We start from the raw sequence: 23,496 nt of genomic DNA on the forward strand, positions 1-23,496 counted from the left end.
CCTTGTCGTCTTCTCTTACCACCGGGGCATACGGGTTACGGGAGTGTCCGATAATCCGGTCCTGTGGACAAAAACTCACAATTTTCATTAGTTTTATTCTGGAGGTCCGGTTTAATGGACTTAAGCAGACACCACTTAACTTTACCATCTTTTGGGCACTGCTTGACCCACACTGGGTCAGACGACTTCCATGAAGTGGGTGTGCGGCAGTGGCCCTCATGATAAATTTGTCACCCTGGCTTTTAATAGGGATAAAGCGTCCCTTCCCAACAGGGGTGGGACTCCTGACATGACATGTGGGAAGAGGGTAATAGTTTTCTCCAGTCCTTTTTCAGTGTGAAGCGTTATTGCTACCAATTGAGCACTCTTTCGAGCTCGGGTTAGTCCTCCAACTCCACCCACCATGGGGGCATCTTCCAATTTCCAATGTGGGGGCCAATTTGTCTCAGGGATAACTGTAACATCTGCTCCGGTGTCGATCAATAAGGGAACTCTAATGGTGGTATCATTTGAGGTATTAGAAAGGGAACAGATCCCCCACACCACTGGTGGATTATCACATTTTACCGCCAGGGCCACCCAGGGGTCTCGCCCCCAAGGGGTGGTCTTTGCTGCCTCTGAGATAGGGACAGATCCGGCTGGACTGTCGGTTGAACCATAAAGATGGTCACTTCTTGAGGGGGCAGTGGGTTCGGGAGCACCTTGCCCCCTTCGGGGTTGGCATAGTTGGGCCGCCTCATGTCCCAAGTGGGAGAGGGCCGTGCACGGCCCAGGTGCCCTCTCCCCCTCCCGTTTCCCTGAGTTTTAGAACTGCATTCATTGGCAAAATGCCCTTTCTTTCCGCAGGCCCAACACGGTCCTCTTGGCTGGTTTTGGCGCGAAGGGAGTGCTGTTGGCGGGTCCCCCAATCGAGGGCAATTCACTACGACGTGACCCGCCTGGCCACATTTAAAACATGCCATCACATTACCTATTGCAGTGCGAACAGCCACCTGGATCGGGGCTAGATGCTTTTCATTCATGACATGCTTAATCATGTTCGCGATGCTTGACCCCGCCGGCAGTGATCGCAGGATTTCTTTGGTTGCTGAATTACACTGCTGGCATAAGCACTCTGCTACAACTGGACCTTTTGCCTCCGCGGGCAGGGCCGAAGAGTCGACCATTGTCTGGAGACGATCCACAAATTGTGTAAAGCTCTCACTTTCATTTTGCTTTATTGTGGCCCATGGCGATGGTTTGGCGATAACTCTAGAGGCTGTGAGAATGGCTTCTCTGGCCGCATGAGTAGTTGCCATAACTTCATGGGCCCGCAGGCCTTGGGCTTGTGCCTGGGGGGTAATCATTGTCGGGTCTGTACCCATTAGCCGCTGTAGGCTGGAGCCATGTAGCGGGTGGTCCGCCCCGGCTACTTGGGCCAATTGCCTCACACAGTTGTCCTCCCATTCTTGTTTAAAAACGATCATCCCTGCCCCGTCAAAGATCAATCTGCAAGTTTGTTTTATATCGAACAGGAACATGTCGTCTCCCCCAAAGACACCGTCCATGAGGATGGAGACCATGGCAGAATTAAACCCTTTATCTGCAATTGCTTTAACAATCGCTTGTACATCCTTAGGGTTTATTGGCGAGTAGACCCTCTGTCCCCCATCCGTCACCCGGACCGGGAACGTCAGCGGGGCTGATGGGGCCAAACCGGCACACGCTATCTTTATTTTCCTCCAATCCGTGAGAGGGATTTGTCCACTTTGCAACTCCTCTTTAATTTGAGTAGGGATGTTTTGGCTTTAGATCTATTTCCATTTCTTCCTCCTCTGAGTTTGAATCGGTTGCGGGCCACTCACCCCAGCTAGTGTCTGATCCGGAGTCGGAACTCGACTGGTTGCTTCCGGGTTCCAGTACTCTTTTGTTGGGCTCCGGCCCCCCCCACCTCCCTTGCGGGTGGGCCGTTCCCTCCCTTTTGGCTCGCCCCGCCTTCTGTTCGACGGGATGTTTGCCCTATAAGAGCATTTATCCAAGCGGACGTTCTGATTGGTCCTCTACCCCTCTCCTTTTCGGTCGCCCCCACCACCCTTCTTTTCATTCTCCTCCCCTTTCCATTTACGTGCGCTTGTTAGTTCTAGCGCTTTCTCCCTGTTCCCGCCAGGGACACCTTCACCCCGCCTTTCCCTTTTCTGCTCGGCGCCATTTTGGGGCGCGTAGGGTGGTGGTCTAACCCAGACTTCCTCAGACTCTAGTTCCCCCGCAACGCCCCTGGCCTCCTCGGCTAACCCACCCCAGAAGGACACTGCTCGTTTCTGTCCCTCCGTAAGAGGGTCAGGGTTTGGGGATTGGGGGGCATGGCGCCCTCCCACAGATCCCTAGGCTCAGCAGAATCATCATTGCCTGGGGTGCGCGGAGTCCGCGTGGCTGCCCCAACTCCCAATCTCGGGGTGGCCGACAAACAGTCCTCCGATGCCCTCTGGGTCTCCTGCGCTTGTACTGCCCTCTGCAGGGCCTGTATGACTTTCCCCCACAACTTATGCAACTGTAATACAACCTTCACAAGGGCTTCCATCCTCCTTGTTGATCCGGGAGCGTGCTCCCAGCCGGGCTGGTCCTGCCGCTCCGGCCACCATTCACCCGATTCCAGGCGATGTTTTTCCCAGGTTTTGGCACCACTTGTTGCCTTTCGGAGGCGTGGCGACCTGGTTCAGGAACGGCACGGTGACCAACCCCAGGCTGCTCGGGCCATCAGCTCACAGACACCAATGTGGTGGATGGAAAATGGCATTTATTGCTGTGTGACACAACCTTATAAAGCTTGGGTTTACAGCGTCACTTCTGTCTGCTTACATGACAAGCCAAACGCTATTGGTTGTCCGGAGAGTGGTCCTACCTTTCCGTACAGCACGACATCTTCTGACCGCCAAGCCTTAACTACCTACAAAGTGCAGCTTGGAAACTTCAGTCTGGATGTGAGGGAAGGAAATCTCACTACAAGGGTTGCGTTGTGGTATAGGAGGTGCCCAGAAGGACTCTCAAAAAGCCCACAGCATTGTTTTTCAAGGAGCAGCCAGCGAGGGTGGAGAGACTTCAGTGAAGGTACAGAAATGCTGGGGTGACAGCTCGGTGGGAAAGCAAGATGGATGTCAACAGCCTGAAGGGAAAAAGGTGCATAAAGGGGACAGTAGAATGAAGCCTGCAGTAGTGGTGACCAAGGGCTCTGGAAGAGCTGAAAAGGCCACACAAGAACAAGCTCTTTGTCCTCTTAACTATGGCAGTCGCCTCTGTTGATGAGGCCTATCAGGATAAAATCTTATTTTCAGGTTCTGAAATTTGTTTTGTCCTCTCCTCTTCTTGGGGAAGCTGGGGGGTGTTGTGCAGTTTCCCTACACGTGACATTGCTCACCCTCACACCCCACTGCCCCCAGGAAGAGCCCTGACCCACACGGGAGGGACAGGACCTGCCTTCACAGGGCCTGGGGGTCAGGGATTGGCCTTTCTGCTTCATAAAACAAACCAAGGGGTTTTGCAGCATTACAGCCACCTGCACAGTGCCTTTGCCTACCTGAAACCACAGCCTCCAATTATCTGCTCTAACGAGTCCATAGAGAGGCTTTGTCAGTAATGGCCCCAGTGGGGCCAATCAATGCTTCAAGGTACTTTGGGTTTTCTTCTGACTTTGACTTCTTGAGTATTTTGCTCAGTCTCCTCTCAGTATCTGAGGCTCATGGACTCAGGGCCAAACACACCATGGGGCTCATTAAAATACAGAATGTCCTAACAAGCCATGCATTTTCCTTTAAGTCTTGAAGACTCGTACAGATAATTGAATAAATTTTGGAATGTAGTTAAGGAGGAACATTTCCAAATATATCTAATAAAAATGATTCTTCATTATAAAGAGCATTTTATATTAATTTCTGTTTAGAGAAGAGGTGATAACAACATTCTGTCTCTGATATTGATGCACAGTGTCTCCTTGGGAGGTCTGGACAGTCCCTTGGGGTCCAACATAGTATGGACAACCTGGCTCCTCATTGCCCAGTCTCACCATTTCTCACATTGGCCCCCTGGGACTTGCATCACTTCTCCTTACATCTGTCTTCTCCACTGATCTCTGCGGCTGGATGTTACAGCTCCTTTGCACCAGCTCCCACTGCTGTCCTTAGAGAACTGGCTGCCCAGAGGCACAGAAGGGTTTTAGTTCCTTGGAAACAAAGAAAATCTAAAGTGTGATAAAGTTTCACCAACTGTAAAAACACTCTGCAAGCATATGCTAAGTACAAGATATCGTTAATGAGTTTGCCAACTGCAGGGTGTAATGTCAGGAGAAATACTTTAAGTAGGTAAATACAAAAAGATAGATATAAACACAATTAAAGGGTTGACTAAGGAGACAACGAGGCTGTTGAAAGCTTTTACTCCCTAAAGTTCAAAAGAGCAACATAGGTGAGAGTTATCTGAAGGAACAAAGAATAAAGGGAAGGAGAAATCTGGAGAATAATGGAAAGGTCCTTTGCCTCAGGGGTCTGCATCTGAAAAGTTGATGTGAGAAATGTTCATTGTATCCTGGCCAGGTGCAAATTCATGAAAGATTAGAGAAATTAAGTATGTGGTAAACCAGGCAGGATAGTGGCAATGAAGTTAGACTGGAATATGGATATTTCTTTGGCATATGCCTGTTAAGAGGTCATGGGATTGGTAGAGGCTTCTTGTGGGAGAGGACAAGCCAATGTTGCAGCCAACTTTGAAAGATCCCACAAGGGCCACCCAGGGAACCACAGGCTGTACAAGCTCTCTTTGGTGAGGAGTGTGCCGTCAGTTAGAGTCCTCTTGGGTGACGTTCCTGGGCACCTAAAAGAGAAGAAAATGTCCAAATGCAGTCGGCAGGGACTGTCCAAGGGTAAATCATGCCCCGCCAACCTGATTGCCTGCAGGATGAAGTAACTGTTTTTGTGTGTGACATAAGAACAGTGGATGTCATGTACCTCCAATGCAGCAAGACACTGGCCATGATCTCCCTCAATATTCTCATACCCACGTTAGGCCATTACAGTCTGGGTGGGTCGACAGACAGGGAGGTGAAACACCAGTTGGAGGCTGAGGCTCAGAGAGCTGTGGTGAAGGGGTCATACCATACCTGGAGGCCAGTGGGAGATACTGGGGCATTGTGGGGCAGCACAGGGAGCTCTCCTGGGACCTGGGCAATTTAACAACTCTATCCATGACCCAGAGGAGGCAATTCTGACAGTGTTTGTCAAATGACACCAAAATTGAGAGGACCATTCCTGTGCCCTAGGGATGTCATTCCAATGAAACCTGGCAGATGAGAGGACTGTCCTGTCAGGAACTTCACAGGACAGAAGAAGGAAAATGTCCAGGTCTTGCCCCTGGGAGAGAGTGACACCCTGCAGTGACAGGAGAAGGGGACTGTCTGGCTGGGGAGCAGCTCTGCGAACAAGTACTTGGTCGTGCTGGGGGTCAGGGAGCAAAACATGATCCAGCAGCGGTCAGCACAATCCAGCATGACCTGGCAGCAAAGGCAGCAAGCAGTGTCCTGGAGTATTTAAAGAGGAATGAGGGGAGTGATTTACCCACCACTCATCACTCGTTTGAACACCTGTACACCTTCATATCAATTTTGGGGCCCCCACTGCAAGTGTGTTTGGTCAGGCTGGGATGGCGTTAACTTTCATTGTTGCAGCCCTTATGGTGACTTGTTTTGCGTTTGAGCTAAAACCAGTGTTGATAACGCAGCAGTGTTTTGGTTATTGTGGAAAAATGGTTGTGCAGCATCAAGGTCTTCTTTATTTCTTACACTTCTTCCTCCCAGGAAGTAGCTGGGGATGGGCAAGAATTTGGGGGTTAGATGGGACACATCCAGGACAGCTGACCAAAGACATATTCATCAAATCACAGTATAATAGACCAGACCAGGTTGGAAGTGACCTCAAAAGATCTTCTGGTCCAACGTTTTGTGGGAAAGGGAGCCTACATGAGACTACCTAGCACCCTGTCCAATTGCTTCTTGAAAACCTGCAGTGGTGGGGACTCCACCACATCCCTTCGGGAGCTCCTTCCAGTGAATGACTGTCCTTAGCCCTTTGGACTGTCTCCAGTCTGCCTGTGGATTTCTTCCATTGTGGGGACCAGAACTGGACACAGCACTCCAGCTGTAGCCTGACAAAGCCTGAGCAGAGTGGGATGATCATGTCCCTGTGTCTGCTCGTAACGCCCCTGTGGATGCAGCCCAGGAGCCTATTTGCTGTTGTTGCTGCAGCGGGGCACTGCCGGAGCCTCTTCAGCTTGCTGTCCACCAGGAACCCCTAGGTCCCTCTCAGCAGGGCTGCTCCCCAACCACACACCTGCTGGCCTCTACTGGGCTCTTTGGTTGCTCTGATTCAGGTGCAGGACTTTTGACTTGTCTTTGTCTCGTGGTTCATATTGTTCTTGCTGGCCCTTTTGTCCAGCCTGTGCAGGTCTCTCTGTAAGATGACTGTCCCTTCTGGCATGTCCACCTCACCACCCAGCTTAACGTCATTAGCAAACTTGCTGAGGGTGTTTTCAATCCCAACATCCAGATCATTTATGAAGATCTTGAACAGCATGGGACCCAGTACCAATTCCTGGGGGGATCCAATGTGCTACAGGCTTCCAGCCTAAGTAAAAGTATTGATCACAACCCTCTGAGTGCAGCCTCTGAGCCAGTTTCCTACCCATCTCCCACACCAACCCTTCAACCTCTGTCTTGCCACTTTGTCCAGGAGAAGGATGTAGGAAAAAGTGTTGAATGCTTTGCTGAAGTCCAGGAAAACAACATCCACTGGTCTCCCCATGGCAACAGAAGATGTTATTTCTTTAAGAAGATGATGATGTTATATTGACATGATTTGCCCTTGGGCAATCTATGCTGGATTTTCCCAATCACCTCCTTCATTTGGTTTGTGATAGTTGAAAGGTTTGCTGTATCAATCCCCAATACAGTTTTCATTGCCTCTTCTCCCAAGTCCATGATGGTTTGGAGGCTCCCCCAGCATCTGACCCTTGCCCAGACCCAGCTGTGTCCCATGCTGGTCTTTACAGACAGCCCTGCTCCAGGGTCTGCCGGGGTCTGGCCCAGGAGAGAGGCCGGGCAGGGCTGGCCAGTCCCCCCATACAGGCACTGAGACCAGCAGGAGGATGGAGATGGTCTCACAGAAAGACTCACCCATAAGCTTGGGTGAGCAGCCAGTGCTGGAAATGGCCTGTGAGAGATGCTGGGGGGAGATTAATGCCCTGGGTCACTTTCCTGGTCTGTTCATTCTAAAAAAGGCACAGAGCAGCCTCTTCTCTCCTGCACCTGCATGCCTTCAACCCTTCCACAAGCCCTGGCTCTGCACCACAAATCCCCTGGTGTGTCCTCACCCCGAGTGGTCATGCAGTATGACTTATACTCTGTTCTTTTTCTCTTCCTGCTACTTTCCACTCAAGCCCAACTTCTCCAAGATTTCCCCCTCCCCTGACCTCCTCCACCTCATTCCCCAGAAAAGCCCAGTCTGGATTAGTCCCAAGGCAGGTTCCTGATACTCCCACCACAGCCTCAGCCCCTCTGAAAGGCAGAGCAGCTCCTTGGGGGCAGAGAGGGGTTAGCCCCGGAGATGGGAAGCTTCAGTGGCACAAGGGGAAGGATTCCAGTGGCACCCGGTGTCCCATGCTCTCCTCTCCAGCAGATGCTGAGGGCTCTGCAGCCCCTCCATGCCATCCCCTCTCCCGTAACCTGCACAAGATCCCTGGCCCTGGAGGTTCTCAGGCAGCTTCTGCTGCCACGCTGAGAGAGAGGCCTGCCCTGAGCTGGTGCAGCCAGAAAGGTGTTTTCATTCCCCATTCAATCCTGCCCCGATCAGGATGGATCTAAGGCAAAAAGTTTTGTGTTCATTTATTCTGCTTAAATACACATAGAGCTCCTTATTGAGACCAAGTCTCTGGGTTGCACAAGATGGTTGGATACTGAAGTAGGAGGGAAAGAATAATCCTATTTCTTTGAAGAACACATCATTACAACTGGAAAAACGAGGACTAAAATGTATAGAGAAGCAAAGGTATTCTTGGGCTGTCATGATATATAGTAGGGGTCATTTGCAGAGAAAGGCTGAGAGTCTATGGCTGCTGAAAAACCTCCGATCGGTTTCGTCAGGGCATCCTTGAGTTCCTGGTTCCTAATGCTATAGAAGAGGGAGTTCAGTGCTGAAAGCATCACCAATTACAGAAATGACACTACCAGAAACAGAGTTGGGGAGAACATAGAGGAGGCCTTCAGGTAGGCAAACATGTCAGTGTGGATGAACAGGGAGAGCATGGCCAGGTGAGGGAGGCACGTGGAAAAGGCTTTGTGCTGTCCCTGCTCAGAGGGGATCCTCAGCACGGCCCTGAAGATCTGCAGATAAGAGAGCATGATGAAGAAAACCCAACCAAATACTGAACGGGATGGAGCCAGGAGAAATCCTTAAACCGTTTTCTATCCAGGCCTGCGCTTCCCAGCCCTGTTTCTCTCTAGCCTTGGGGACAGGAGGGTTTGCTCAATCTCTTGGCATCCAATTTCAGCTTTATGTTTCCATCACCACAAACTCTGTCCCATCTCTGCTCTGAAGCAAAGCCTTTGCACACATTGGGTCTTGGGCACTTGGTACCAGGTTTCCCTGAGACAAGTCAGAGCTTGGCCTGGTGCTACCCCTGAGGTGCTACGACCCAAATGTGCACTGATGCCCTCAGCCGGGAGAAGAGGGAGCCTGTGGGTTTTAACATGAATAAAGAAACTGCAGTAATCTTTTTGAAGCATCCCAAGGAAGTCTCTGTTTGGAGAAGCCTGGGCCTCACTGGGGACTTTAATGGCCCCGGCATTTTATGGAAGAGGAACACAGCAGCATCCAAACAGTCCAGGCGGTTTGGGGACAGCTTGTTTTCACAGCTGCCAGATGGGCCAACACGGGCAATGCAAACCTGGAGCTGACACTGGCAAGCAAGGAAGAGCTGAGCAGGGGTGTGAAGACTGGCTGTTGGGACAGTGATAACGGAGTCTGAGCTCCTGAGGGCAGTGAGGAAGGGGGATAGAAAACTGCAGATGTCGATCCTCAGTGGAGCAGATCTGGCCGACTCTGGGGAGTTTTAGCCGGGATCTCATGGTCAGCAGCACTGATGGGCAGCAAAGCCAAGTGTACTTGGTTTTCAAGGACAGCATCCTCCAACCACCGCAGTCTTCTGTATCAAAACTCAATTGAAACTTGAATCGGAATTCATGGGCTGCATAATAAGATTTTACTGCTCTGGGAACACTAGCAAGAAGAAACAAGAATAATGTGTGGTCACATCTAAATTTTGTAAGATTTGTGGCGATAGAGCTGAGATACTTCATGTCCTCTTTGCCTCATATTTCACCAAGAGGTTCTCCTAAGACATTGGGTCTCAAGGCAGCACTCTAGAAGAAAACAGCCAATGGTGGAGAGGAATCAAATCAGGGGCTACATGAAAAAATGCGAATATTAGCTGTCAAAAGGAACCAGATGTATCCAACTCTCTTTACATAGGGGGAGACAAAGCACTATCAGCTTGCTGGTCTTTGTCCATGGCCTGTGAAAAAATGAATGAGAATGTACAGAACAGTGTCAAAGTTCTGTCAATGAAATCTTCATTCATACGGATTACACCAAGGTCAACACTGCAAATGGTTCAACTTTTGCCAAACATCTTCATTCAAGGGTTGATCCAGTTGCCCACAAAGTGGTGACCACTGCCCACAAGATACACAAGGGTAGATGAGGCCATGGCATGGGACTGGGAAATGTGTCCCCCCGGCTGATGGGAGACTTTCTGGAGCAGGAGCTGGTGGACAGGCAGGGTGAGCCAAAGCATCTCAGTCGAGACAGCTCATTTCTGTCCCTTGAGTAGATGAGGAAGCCTGGACAACTGCACCCAAGCTTCCCTGTGTTGAAGGTGAATGAGAAATGAGTGGGTCCAGATGCTGCAGAGCCTACTTGAAGACGTACTTGTAGCCCACATACAGTGGGATGAGTGCAGATATGGCTATTCAAAAGAGGGCATTTCCTTTCTTTTGACTCTTTTCACCCCTCTGTGAAATTAGGGAGCTTATAACTTCAGGGTGTGAGTGACCGTGAGTGATTACAGACAGATTCTGGGGTAGAGGGTACACTGGGGTCCCTTGGGATCTCTGCTTAACAAAAAATATATTTTCCTTTGGTGTAAGGGCATCTTCTCTATAGAAAATGGACTTCAGAGCAGTTTAGGTGGACTTCATATGCAGAAGATATGTTCTGGGTTTCTTGATTTATATATTTTATTATTATTATTATTGAATTGGACGATCTTTTAGGTTTGTTTTTTTTTTTTTTTTTTTGTTTTTGTTTTTTTTTTTTTTTTTTTAGCAAGTAAGAAACATTCTTCTGTGTCTGTGTGCAGCTCATTTTCCAAGTACGGCAGGTAGGAGTTGGTGTGAATGGGCTGAAACGTGCAGCTACAGACTGTCCTGGAGAAAGCTCAGATTGGAACAAAGGTGCTGTAAGTCCCAGGGGGCTGATGAGAGAAATGTGGGGGTTGGAGGTAGGGACAAACACTGTCCATAGAATGTCTGATATACAGGGTCTTGACTTCCATCCATATTCAGACTTAATCAGGAGATGCTCTAGAATCAGTATCAATTGCAGTTGGGTGATGTCACTTAGTGTGTAAGCAGGAAAATAAGAACTAGAGGAAAAAGAAGAGATTGTTTCTTATTAACATTTAATACTGAAAGCTTTTCACTTTGACTACACTCCTGAAACCACTCAAATTCACCACATAGGAACTGAGGAATTCAGTGATACTCAGAGACTTGGCTATTGAGGACGTTTTAGCTGCTTCTGAGCCCTCTGGTGCCCAGTTGCTGAACTGCAGATCCTGGAAAGGGATTGAACTGGCCTCTAGAGAAGTCGGAGTCAGCAGGAACCCTCCAAGTTCCTGAGGGTGTCAGTGATCACCACCAAGAGCCATCACTGAAGAGCCCATGGAGGGAATGAGGAGACAAGGTTCCTGTCCCTGGGGGTGGTGAAGGAGGAAGGCAGAGGCACTGCTGCCAGGCTGAAAATCAAATGTTCAGGTGACTGTGAAAGCCCGTGATGTGTTTCCTCACACAGGATGTTCAAGCCCTGACCTTATAGCCTGGGAATGGGGATCCTTCCCCTCAGGGGATGCTGAGGGCTCTTCCCGGTGGCAGTGAGATGTAGGGGGGTGTGATGCCAAGTTCAGGACAGCGGGAGGACTCCACCCAGGCTGGGTGGGGGGTTGGGGAGTAGGCAAGAAAGCGCTGTGGCTGTAAGGGACTGGTGTGCTCTCAGGGACCTCAGTGGAGGAGACAGCAGCCATCGTCAGAAGGACAAAGTTCTTTTGGGTGGTACCAGCCTTAGTGAAGGTGCCATTCCCACCATAGGCTGCCCTACACTTTCCTATGCCTGTTTCTGTACAGATTTTAACCCACACCCCTGCTTCCCCACCTCACTCTGATCCCATGGCATCCCAAGATTTACTGGTGACACTCTGTCCTCATTCACTATTTGTTCAAACACAAAACTGTCATGTTCTTTTCTTTTGAAAATGGCTGTGAGTTCCCCATAACCTGTGGAACTTCTTCCAAAGGCTTGCTATTGCTCCTCAATTGTCAAAGTTATCCCTGAACACAGCCTCACTTCAATCATCTATATAGCTCCATGTCTCAGCACTGAACTGCACACCCTCCCTCTCCTGCTGCCTCCAAATCAAAACTCTACCCCTTTCACTTCACTACGATACACACCCACACCTCCCTCTGCCACACACCTCGCATCTTCCTTTCTGTTACACACACACTGCCACACCCCCACACACACTCTCTCCCTGCACTCCCATCTGTCTCACACACCCTTCCTCTTCCCCTGCAGCAATGGGACCTCAGCCCAGGAGGTTTGTGCATCCTCCAGGCTCCTGGATGTTTCCTGAGGCCCATCCAAGTGTGGGGAGTGAAGGAAGGAAGGAGAGGTGTCTCAGCCTCCCCATCAGCCCCAGGGCTGAGGGCCAGCCATGGCATGAGGAGATGGAGGCCAGTGTCTCCCTGTGTCCCTTGCTCCGGTCTCCCAGGCATTCTTGTTGTCCCCTGCCAGCAAGCCCCTCTGTGCCAGCCCCTCTCCCAGGAACAGACTCCTGGCCCAGGGGCTCCTCGGGCTTCTCACATTGCCCCAGCAATAGAGAATCTTGATCCAATCTGGTGCATTCAGAAATAGATTTCTTCTGAGAAGAATAGTTGAAAAGGTAAAGAACATGCAAAAAGCCATCCAGAAATTGAAGGACGAGGAATTTCCCAATTTAAGAAAATTGTCTTAATCAAAACAACATAAGATCTTAGGGTCCACAGACACAGACTCTGGTTACAAATTAAATAACTGCAGCTAGATATTGGCCAACCACAAGATTCAGAAAGAGAACAAAAGATTTTTGAAAATGAGCTAGAGAAAGATGGAACAGCATCTCGGTTTCTAGCAGAGGAACACATTTTCACTCACATAAGTGGCAATAAATGCAATGCCTTCACTGGAGTCTGGGAATTCAAGTGTCAGTCTTCTTCAAGTTCCACAGGTTCTTCTGGGAAGGCCCAGGTTCCTGTGGGCTGCCACCATGGATCCTGGTACCCTTGCCAGCACATTCTCTGGGATGACCCATAGTTAAAGTAACTCAGAATGTTCAGTTAGAATCTAATTAAGCTCATCCATGAGCTAAGGCAAACCCTCTGAGCAGAGGGAAGGACAGTGAGTGCTGGCCTAACAGGAAGCAGGATGTAGATCCTCTGGTGTAGGAGCTGTCTTTCTCCTGCCATGACCAGTGCAGATTACGCTGGAGTTAAAGCCCCAGTCCAGCACCAACAGAGTGAAGACTCACGGGCACAACTACAGACTGATTTTGTGGGACCTCTGCCAGTGACAGCTTGAAACACCAAATGCATCTTGGTAGTAGCACATCCTATTAGTAATTGGACAGAAGCCCCCCTTGCAAAACCGGCATGGTTGCCACCACTGCAAATCTACTGTTTAACAGAGTCATTTCTTGATGGGGTGTGTTGCACAGCACAGACTCTGATCTCAGCACGGGCTTTGTCGCAGTCATTATGCATCAGCTGACTCCTCATCCATCCCCAGACAGAGCTCCATGCATTCCTGATGCCCTCTTCCAAAAAGGACAAGTTCCCCTTCAGGTAAAGACCTATGGCATAATCAGTACCAGATGCCCAAGCACCCACAGTATCTCCAGGAGGTGGTTTGAGCCACCTTACTCCTCCAGTAGCTATTTCCATAAATTCTGGTCTCTCTCTTGTCCAGTCCAGATTTAAGCTGTCAAAAATTCCAGACTCCCAGTCCTCTTCTACTCACTGTTGCTCTGGTTTGGTGTTTGCTAGTGGTTACACCCACTGACATACATACACACCAACGTGATATACACACACCTGTCTCGCCAGTTGCTGGCCCTATCAAAGAACATTTGGAAGAGCAAATGACATCATCTACCCAGACTTGTGCAAGCCATTTGGCACTGTCCCACACGACATCCTTCTCTCTGAATTGGAGAGACATGGATTTGACTGATGAACCAATTGGTGGATAAGGAATTGTCTGGATAGTCGCACTCAAAGATTTGCGGTCAACACCTTGATGTCCAATTGGAGAAGTGTGATTAGTGGTGTTCCCCAGGAGTTAGTGTTAGGCCCGTTGCCGTTTAACATCGTTGGTGCCAACATGGACAGTGGGATCAAGTGCACCCTCAGCAAGTTTGCCGACGATACCAAGATCTGTGGTGAAGTCAACATGCTCGAAGGAAGGGATGTCATCCAGAGGGACCTAGACAGACTGGAGAGGTGGGCCCATGTAAACCTCCTGAAGTACAGCAAGACCAAGTGCAAGGTCTCGCACATGGGTTGGGACAACCTCATGCACAGATACAGGCTGGGTGATGAGTTGGTTGAGAGCAGCCCTGCAGAGAAGGCAGCCAACCACAATGGGGGAGTGTCCGGAACTTGTTCCTCCTGCTCCATCGTGGTCCCTCTCTCACAGGAGACAGTCCTCCACAAACTTTCTCCGACATGAATTCCTCCCACGGGCCACAGCGTTCCCCACACTGCTCCGTCATGGGTCACTAACTTCCTTTGACTGGATTCTCTCCCACGGCTGCATCCCTTCCCAAGCTGCTCCGGCGTGGGACTCCAACGCATACTGCAATCCTCCCAGCGCTGAATTACAGCAGCAGGGCTGCCTTTTCCCATGAGACCCCGGCCTTCTTCGGGCAAAGAACCTTGATCAGCTGAGCAGGAACAACAGGCCACAAATCAATGTCTCCTCCACTGTGTATCTTCATGGGTGGTGGGGGGGGCCGCCCTGTCATCTCACCACAGGATATAGGGGGCTCCCTGCTCCGGCACACCTCCCCCCTCCTTTCTTCCTCTGTTCCTCCACTGACCTTGGTGTTCACGCAGCTGCAGCAACTCCTCCTCACAAGTCCGACTGCCCGTCACCACGTCCCTTCTTAAATATGATATCGCAGAGGCGCAGCTGATTGGCTCAGTTTTTCAAACAGAAGTGCAGCTGACTTGGAGCTGGGGGAGCTTCGAGAAGCTTCTCACAGGGCCCCACCCCGATAGCCCCCTCCCCTGCCACCAAAAATCTCCACCACTCACTCAACCCAGGACATTCCACCCCTCACCTCTGCGAATCATGTATTTAAGAATTAAGAGATCCAACATTTAGTACAGAAAATAGCAAACACATCAACATCAGAACAAAGAGTAGGCAAAACCAGAATGAAAAGAACTTCCCCACACCCAAATAAAACATAACTGACAAAATACTGAGACACAATACAGAACATCCACCCATAGTCCCTTCACCACACCTGAAAAAAACTTCCCCACAATTACAACTACAGACATTACAAAGATCATTCCACTAACAGAGTTCAGTCTGTATTTTGCTCGCTACCTCTCCCAATTAATATCCTTATCACATCGCAAACCTCTGCCCCACATTGGGAGCCAAAAACTGTCGTGGTTTGAGCCTACTCAGCAGCTAAATGCCACACAGCCGCTCACCCATCCTCCCCCCACTTGGGAATGGGGAGGGAATCGGAAGGGCAAAGGGAGACTCACAGGTTGAGATAAAAACAATTTAATAACAGAATAATACACTGATAGCAATATCAGTAGGTAATGTACAATACAGCTGCTCACCACCCACCTGCTCCCAGCCAGCAATCCCAAACACAAAGCCACCACTGCAACACTCCCAGAAGCAGCAGCCTCTCCCAGCCCTCTCCTGCCTTTATATGGTGAGCATAATGTCACATGATATGGAATATCAGCCAATCCCGGCCCAGCCCTCCAGCTGTGCTCCCCCCACCCCTGCACACAGGTGAGGGCACTAGGACCTGGGGAGCCCCTGGGGTCTCAGTGTGCTGCAGCACTCCTCCAGCTACTAAAACAAACAGGAACTCTATTCCAGCCCGAACCAGGACAGAAAGTCACTGAGACAGCTGATCCATTACACTGAGGGATCAGCAGATCTGCCAGAGACCTCTTAAAGTGCCTTCACCCACTACTCTATATACCAACAGTACCAAGATCACCTTTGCCTGAGGGTTAAACTTTTGGCTGAGGTGCTGCTTAAGACATGCAAACACAGAGCTGTCCCTGGGCAGTGTCCTGCTGCCAGGAGGGGTCTGCAGGGCAGAGCTGAGCACACAGCGGGTGGGATGGGGGCTGGCAGCACTGACAGGGAGGTGACATTTGGACAGAGAAATGGCTCCAGGCAGGGAGATCTCCAGGGAGCAGAGACCAGACCACTCCTCTGTATCCCATTCTGTTCAGCTGTACAGGGACAGAGAGAACATTTTGGAGAAATGGAATTTGAAAATGGGCTCTTCCATGCTTACAGAAGTCAAATTTCTTCTTCAAGTATGTTGTTAATTACATCATCCTCCAGTGGAGAGAGCTGTAAGCAGAGGGCACCCGTGTGGTAACCAGCAGGTCACTCAGGGCAGATCAGCTCTTCCGACTCTGCACTAGGGCACAGGGAGACCTTTTCTCCCTCAGCTCTCCCCCATGTTCAGGGTGAGAGCCATGTGAAAGATGAGAATTTCTGCCACTTCAGAGAAGGTACCCTCACTCAGCAACAACTCAAATTTGAGATCACTACTAAAAAAGGAATTATGTTATTCTAAAGAAAGAGAAGTAATTCTGAGGGGATTCTCTGTGGAAAAAAAAAAAAAAAATAGCTTGGGCTCAAAGAAGTCTGCTCTAACTTGTCAGTATCTGTTGGAGAACGGCTCAGAGACAAGGGTCATGAGCCCACCGAGCAATTGCACGATCAGAGCCTGTTCTAAGGGCTGATGCTGCCTCGCTGATGCTGGGCCTCACTAGGGTTTGCCTGCAGCTGCTCGCAGCTGCTGATACATGAGGAATGTCAAGGACACTTCGGCCTTGTGTATCGTGGTGTGTCGAAAGCAAGTTAAGAGGAATTAGAAGTAGTGGTCTGAGAAACCTAGTGTTGTGGTAACGGTGGCCTGAGAAACTTTGTGTTATGGTACCTCTGTGTATCGAAAACAAGTCAAGAGGAATTAGAAATAGTGGCATGAGAAACTTAGTGTTATGAGAAGCTTGTGCTGTTAGCTAACTGCAAGTAGGTGGACCTGTGCGAATACGACCTTTAGAGCTTAAGCCAATCAGCTAGTGACTAGTAGGCATAATATTTAGCGTTGTCTGTATAAATATATGTACCCTGGTCCAATAAAGATATGTGATGCTCTATCACACACATTGAGTCCGTCTCGGCGTGTCGTTCCTCCGCAGCTCCACAAGATGGCACCCGAACAGGGACCTGCACAGAAGAATAACACGGATGGAGCAGCGGACACGCAGAAGCGCCAGGTACAGCAGCGCCCGGGGACCGAGACCAGACGCGTAGAAGCGCCACATACAGCAGCACCCGGGGAATTGAGAGCGGACGTGGAGAAGCACCGGCTCCAGCAGCGCCCGGGTGATCGAGAGCGGACGCGGAGAGGTGCCGGCTACAGCAGCGCCTGGGGGGGTCGAGACCGGAAGCGGAGAAGCGCCGGCTCCAACAGCGTCCAGGGGGTCAAGACCGGAAGCGGAGAAGTGCCAGATACAGCAGCACCCGGGGACTGAGACCAGAAGCAGAGAAGTGCCGGATACAGCAGTGTCTGGGGGGTCGAGACGGGAAGCGGAGAAGTGCAGGATACAGCAGCGCCTGGGGGATCAGAAACGGACACGGAGAAACACCAGATACAGCAGCGCCCGGGGAATCAAGAACGATCGAACATTGGATCTCCGATGTGTCATTCCGAGGACCTGAACCAAGATAGAGGGTCGCTCTCTGCAAGGGCTACTGGCAAGAGCTGCAACTGGTGCCTTAATCACGGAGCATCAGCAGCATGTCAAAGTAAGGGAACATTACTGTGCCTTAGACAGGGAGCACAGGGCCGACGGTGCCTTAATCAGGGGTGGGTCGGCGGTAACAGTACTGTGCCTTAGTCAAGGAGCACAGGACTGGAGGTGCCTTAATCAGGGAGCACCGGGCCGGCGGGAGCGTTACTGTGCCTTAGCCAGGGAGCACAGGGCCGACAGTGCCTTCATCAGGGGTGGGTCGGCGGTAACGGTACTGTGCCTTAGCCAGGCAGTGCAGGACCGGAGGTGCCTTAATCAGGGAGCACCAGTCGACGATATGGAACAGGAGGTAGCTCTGGATTTATTACAGTGCTTTTTAGAAAAACGGGGAGTAGATTGTGTAAAATCACTTGCGGGATTAGTAGCGTTATGACAGGTCAAAGGATGTTTTCAAAATCCTAATTCTCTTTTTGATGTCGAGGATTGGAGACGATTAGGTGATGTTTTATGGGATATGGTAATTGACAAGGATAAAGCTGCAAGGAAAATGATGAAACCGTGGAGGAAGGTGGTGAATAATATTAAGCGATATCAGCTTGAAAAGAACCTTGCAGCTGTGGCAACTACAAAGTTGGGGGGGGAAAGTTCCACTGTTACCCCAGAAAGTGATGTATCCGGATCTATGCTTTTTGACAGTGATCATATTCCTGTACCATCAACAGGAGTGCCAGTTTCAGTTAACATAAATAGGGGAAGTCTGGAGGCCAGCCCCACCCCAGTGCCCTTATAGTCATGCTCCCCCACCCCCCCCAACCTCGGAGGCGGGGTGGGAGAGGGAAGATGGCCTCCCAATGCGGTCAGATACAACGAAAGCACAGGGGTGGGTACGTCATGTTGACTGGCGGGAGATCATGCGCCAGGAGGCAGAGGATAAGCAATATGACATTGTTGGTACCCTCTCTGAGAATCTGGCATTTCCAGTTTGATTCAAATGGGCTGAAGATGGAGCCGTTTATGGCAGCCATAGTCCATTGAACTGGAAAATGCTCTCGCAGTTGCGTAGTACTGTTAATGAGTCTGGGTTACATGGTGAACCCACGAAGCAGTTATTAAATTACATATGGGGGGGAACTCTTTTGTGTCAGGAAGATATTAAGGTTGTTATGAAAATGATTATGACCCAATCTCAGTTATTGATATGTCAGGCCCACTGGCAACGACTCTGTGAAATAGCAGCTCAACAGCCCAGACAGCAGCATGACCCACTGTTTGGGGTAACTGTGGAACAGCTTATAGGAGTGGGGCGATATATTACCATAGACGCTCAAATGCAGCAAGGTCCAGATGTCTGCCTGGAGGCCATGCGGACAGCAAGGCTAGCCATAGCCGCAGTTAAAACAGCCCCCCCTTCTCCATCTTATATGGCAATAAAACAGGGATGGGACGAAACCTTTGCACAGTTCATTGATCGGGTAACCGCAGCTATAGAACAGGCAGAGGTTCAAGACTGGATGAAACCTGTGCTCCTCAGGCAATGTGTTTTAGAAAATACTAACCCAGCAACAAAGTCTATTATACTAACATTTCCTGGGGATGTTACAATAGAGCAGATGTTGGAATGTATGAGCAGGGTGCCTGTAGGCCCCCAGGCTATGTTGGTAGAAGCAGTTCGGGAGTTAGGGAGGGACCTGATTCAGGCCCAGCACCAAGCCTTTGCAGCCCTAGCCCCATTACATCCATCTGAGAAGCAACAGCGACCACCGACGTGGTGCCGTCCCAAGTGTTTTCGATGTGGGAAAGAAGGACACATTCGACGAGAATGCCCTGTTCAACGAGTCTGGTGCGGGAAGTGCAACATGAATAGCCATAACACCAGTGCATGTGGGCGATCGGGAAACACCCAAATGAGTGCGACGGGCTGCCGCGCAACGACAACAGTGGCAGCCCCTGCACAGCTAGACAACAGCCTGATACTGCCTCAGCAACAAGTTCCAGCATCTGCCAACAAGAATCCGTTCCTGCGAGTGCCCTCCAGCCAGCCACAAGAGGGAGCCTCGGCTTGGACCTGGCGACAGCAATAGGTGTTACACTGATCGATCAACAACCGCAAAGGATTGCAACTAAGGTTACGGGCCCAGTGGTAATTAATGGACAGCCACAAGGTGCTTTACTAATTGGGCGATCATCAAGCAGCATTAAAGGACTGTTTATTCTGCCAGGAATTATTGATGCTGACTTTACTGGGACTATATGCATAATGGTACAGACTTTATTTCCCCCAATTCATTTTCCAGCAAACAGCAAAATTGCTCAATTAGTGCCTCTGCCCCAACTGACCAAAGAGATGGAGGTGTCCCCCGCGGTTACCAGGGGAACCGCTGGCTTTGGATCAACAGGAGATTTGGCTCTGCTAACTATGGCAATGAATAGCTGTCCAGTGACCGACGTTACCTTCTGCTCGAATGGGACACAGATTTGCCTTACTGTATTATTGGATACTGGAGCCGACCTCACCATTGTGGACAATAACCACTGGCCACCCAACTGGCCTTTGGTACCTATGGCTCATGGGGTCGAAGGAGTTGGGGGACACTCATCAGTGATGTGCAGCAGAGAGCATATTCGAGTGATCATAGATAGGAGAGTCGCGAATACGTATGTAACAGTTATGCCTCTGCCTCAAGGAGTTTATGGCCTAATTGGCCGTGATGTGCTGGACCAGGTTGGTGTCATCCTGACTACCAGTGATCCTTTTCAGCTACGGTCACTGCTTCTAAAGCTTTCCCGATCCCGTTGAAGTGGTTATCAGACACCCCGGGTTGGATCAAGCAGTGGCTGTTGAAAAAGGAAAGCCTTGCAGCAGCGCATCAACTAATTGAGGAACAGCTGTCTCAGGGACATTTACGATTGTCCACTAGCCCGTGGAATACACCCATATTCGTTGTCCGGAAAAAGTCAGGGAAATTTCGCCTCCTCCATGATCTGCGTGCGGTAAATGCGCAGATGCAGCCCATGGGAGCCCTCCAGCCCGGGCTGCCCAATCCATCTATGCTGCCTGAACACTGGCATCTACTCATTGTTGATCTGAAAGACTGCTTCTTTACCATCCAACTGCATCCAGAGGATACACAGCGCTTTGCCTTCACCCTCCCATCGATTAATCGTGAAGCACCGGCTCAGCGATTCGAGTGGACAGTATTGCCACAAGGAATGAAGAACAGTCCAACACTCTGTCAACTGTTTGTAAGCAATGCCTTACTACCTGTCATAATTGCCTGGCCTACTGCAATTATATATCATTATATGGATGACATTCTGATTGCTCAAGAATGCCCTTTCTCTCACCAGCAACGTTCCTTTTTGACTCACGCTCTTCAGAAGGAAGGTCCTTGTTACTGCTCCTGAAAAGGTTCAAGTCTTCGGCACTGTGGAAATACCTTGGGTGGCTGATAACAGACTCACAAATATGACCACAGAAATTACAGATAAAGCTTGATGTCCGTACCTTACATGATGCACAGAAGTTGCTTGGAGGCCTACAATGGCTTCGCCCTGTGGTAGGAATTGCCAATGATGTCCTCTGACACTTACTCCAGGGGGTTGATCCCTCTCGCCCAGTGCACTTATCAGAGGAACAACGATCAACCCTGTCCCGAACTGCAGACTACGTTACCCAGCGATGGGTTGACCGCCGAGATCCCCGGCTACCGGTAGACCTCACCATCTTAAATGGCCCATCCCAGCTCATCGGCGCATTAACTCAACACCAAAAGAAAAAGGGGGAGAAGGTCAAGGTACTGGAAGCGGTATACACAAGGCTACAGCCTCAGAAATCCATTCAACAAAAACTGGAGAACCTAGCAGAATTAATTAGAAAGGGCCGAACTCGCATCGTACAGATTACGGGATCTGAACCGGGCAGCATACAGTCTCCCCATCAAGAGGGAGTTGCTTGAATGGTGCATCAGACAATCGGACGAATTGCAAGCCAGCCTGCTAACTGCAGCTCAGGATATAGCAGTGACTCCAATCAAATCGCCAGTACTGCAATGGGTGAGCCAACACGACTGGATCATGCCTTCCAAACGCAGTGAGACGCCTCTATCAAACACCATTACTGCTTTCACTGATGCTGGAAAGAAATCTAAGCGTGCCGCCGTCACCTGGTTGGAGGATAAATTATGGCACCACCATGTTTTGTCAGCTCTTCCAGGGGACTCATTGCAAACGCTTGAACTGTCAGCAGTGGTTTGGGTCATCCTTTGATGGCATGATCAACGTCTCAATGTAGTAACTGATTCTTTATATGCTGCAGGAGTCCTACACCGTATAGAAGATGCACGACTCAGGGACTCAAAAAATCCCAGATTAAATGAACTATTTTGCCGACTTCAATCTGCTTTGCAACAGCGCCAGAATCCGTATGCAGTCATTCATATAAGAAGTCATATGTGGTCCCAAGGACTAGGGGAAGGGAATCAAAGAGCAGACCGACTCGTCACCCTAACAGTGCCACTCAGCAACTTTGTCAAGGCCCACGAGGCTCATGCTACTTTCCATCAGAATGCAAAAGGCCTGAAAAAAACAGTTTAATATAACCACTGAAGAAGCAAAGGGATTGTAAGAGCCTGCCCAGAGTGCAGCCATCATGGTCCTGGCCTGGGAGTCGGAGTTAACCCCCGAGGGTTGGGCCCCTGTGACCTCTGGCAGATGGATGTGACACATGTCCCAGAGTTTGGTCGGTTAAGATATCTGCACATCACAATTGACACATACAGCCCGTTTGTATGGGCCACGCCCCAGACAGGCGAAAAGGTATTGCACGTAGTACGCCATTTGATGAGCTGCTTCGCTGTCATGGGGGTTCCACAGAAGATAAAAACGGACAATGGTCGGGCTTATATTACTGAAAAAATGAGAAAGTTCTGTCAGAGCTGGGGGGTTGTACACATGACAGGTTGTCGTGGTTTAGGCCTGATTGTCAGCCAACCACAATGCAGCAGATCTCTCTCCCTTCCCCTCCGGCAATGAGAAGGGACAGAGAGCCAGGCTTGGGGTTCAAGATAGGACTGGGATGGGGAAAAATCACCCTTTTATGATCACGAGCAAAAGGCAGACTCGTTAGGGGAAGAAAAAAAACCATATATTTATTACAGACACTAACAACACATAACAGAGTAGGACAGTGAGAAGCATTGCCACATCTTGAGAACACCTTCCCCCCACCCCTCCCTTCTTCCCGGGCTCAGCTCTGCTCCCGATATCTCTACCTCCTCCCCCAGTGGTGCAGGGGCAGGGAATGGGGGGTGCAGTCAGCGCTGCCACTTCCTTCATCTTCGGTGAGGGGAGTGTCTGAAACTTGTTCCCCCTGCTCCATCGTGGTCCCCCTCTCACAGGAGACAGTCCTCCACAAACTTTCTCCGACTTGAATTCCTCCCATGGGCTGCAGCTGTTCCCCACACTGCTCCGTCATGGGTCACTAACTTCCTCTGACTGGATTCTCTCCCACGGCTGCAGCCCTTCCCGAGCTGCTCTGGCGTGGGACTCCCCCGCATGCTGCAATCCTCCCAGCACTGAATTACAGCAGCAGGGCTACCTTTTCCCATGAGACCCCGGCCTTCTTCGGGCACAGAACCTTGATCATCCGAGCAGGAGCAACAGGCCATAAATCAATGTCTGCTCCACTGTAGATCTTCATGGGTGGCAGGGGGGGCCGCCCTGCCGTCTCACCACAGGATACAGGGGGGTCTCTGCTCCGGCACACCTCCCCCCTCCTTTCTTCCTCCGTTCCTCCACTGACCTTGGTGTTCATGCAGCTGCAGCAACTCCTCCTCACAAGTCCGACTGCACATCACCACGTCCCTTCTTAAATACGTTATCGCAGAGGCGCAGCCGATTGGCTCAATTTCCCAAACAGAAGTGGAGCTGACGTGGAGCTGGGGGAGCTTCGAGAAGCTTCTCACAGGGGGCCGCCCCGATAGCCCCCTCCCCTGCCACCAAAAGACTCCACCACTCACTCAGGACACAGTTATTCCCCATTCTCCAACTGGGCAGGCTATAACTGAAAGATC

The sequence above is a fragment of the Tyto alba genome, unplaced genomic scaffold (genome assembly GCF_018691265.1).
Source record: "Tyto alba isolate M040663 unplaced genomic scaffold, T.alba_DEE_v4.0 Super-Scaffold_15, whole genome shotgun sequence".
Classification (NCBI taxonomy): Eukaryota; Metazoa; Chordata; class Aves; order Strigiformes; family Tytonidae; genus Tyto; species Tyto alba.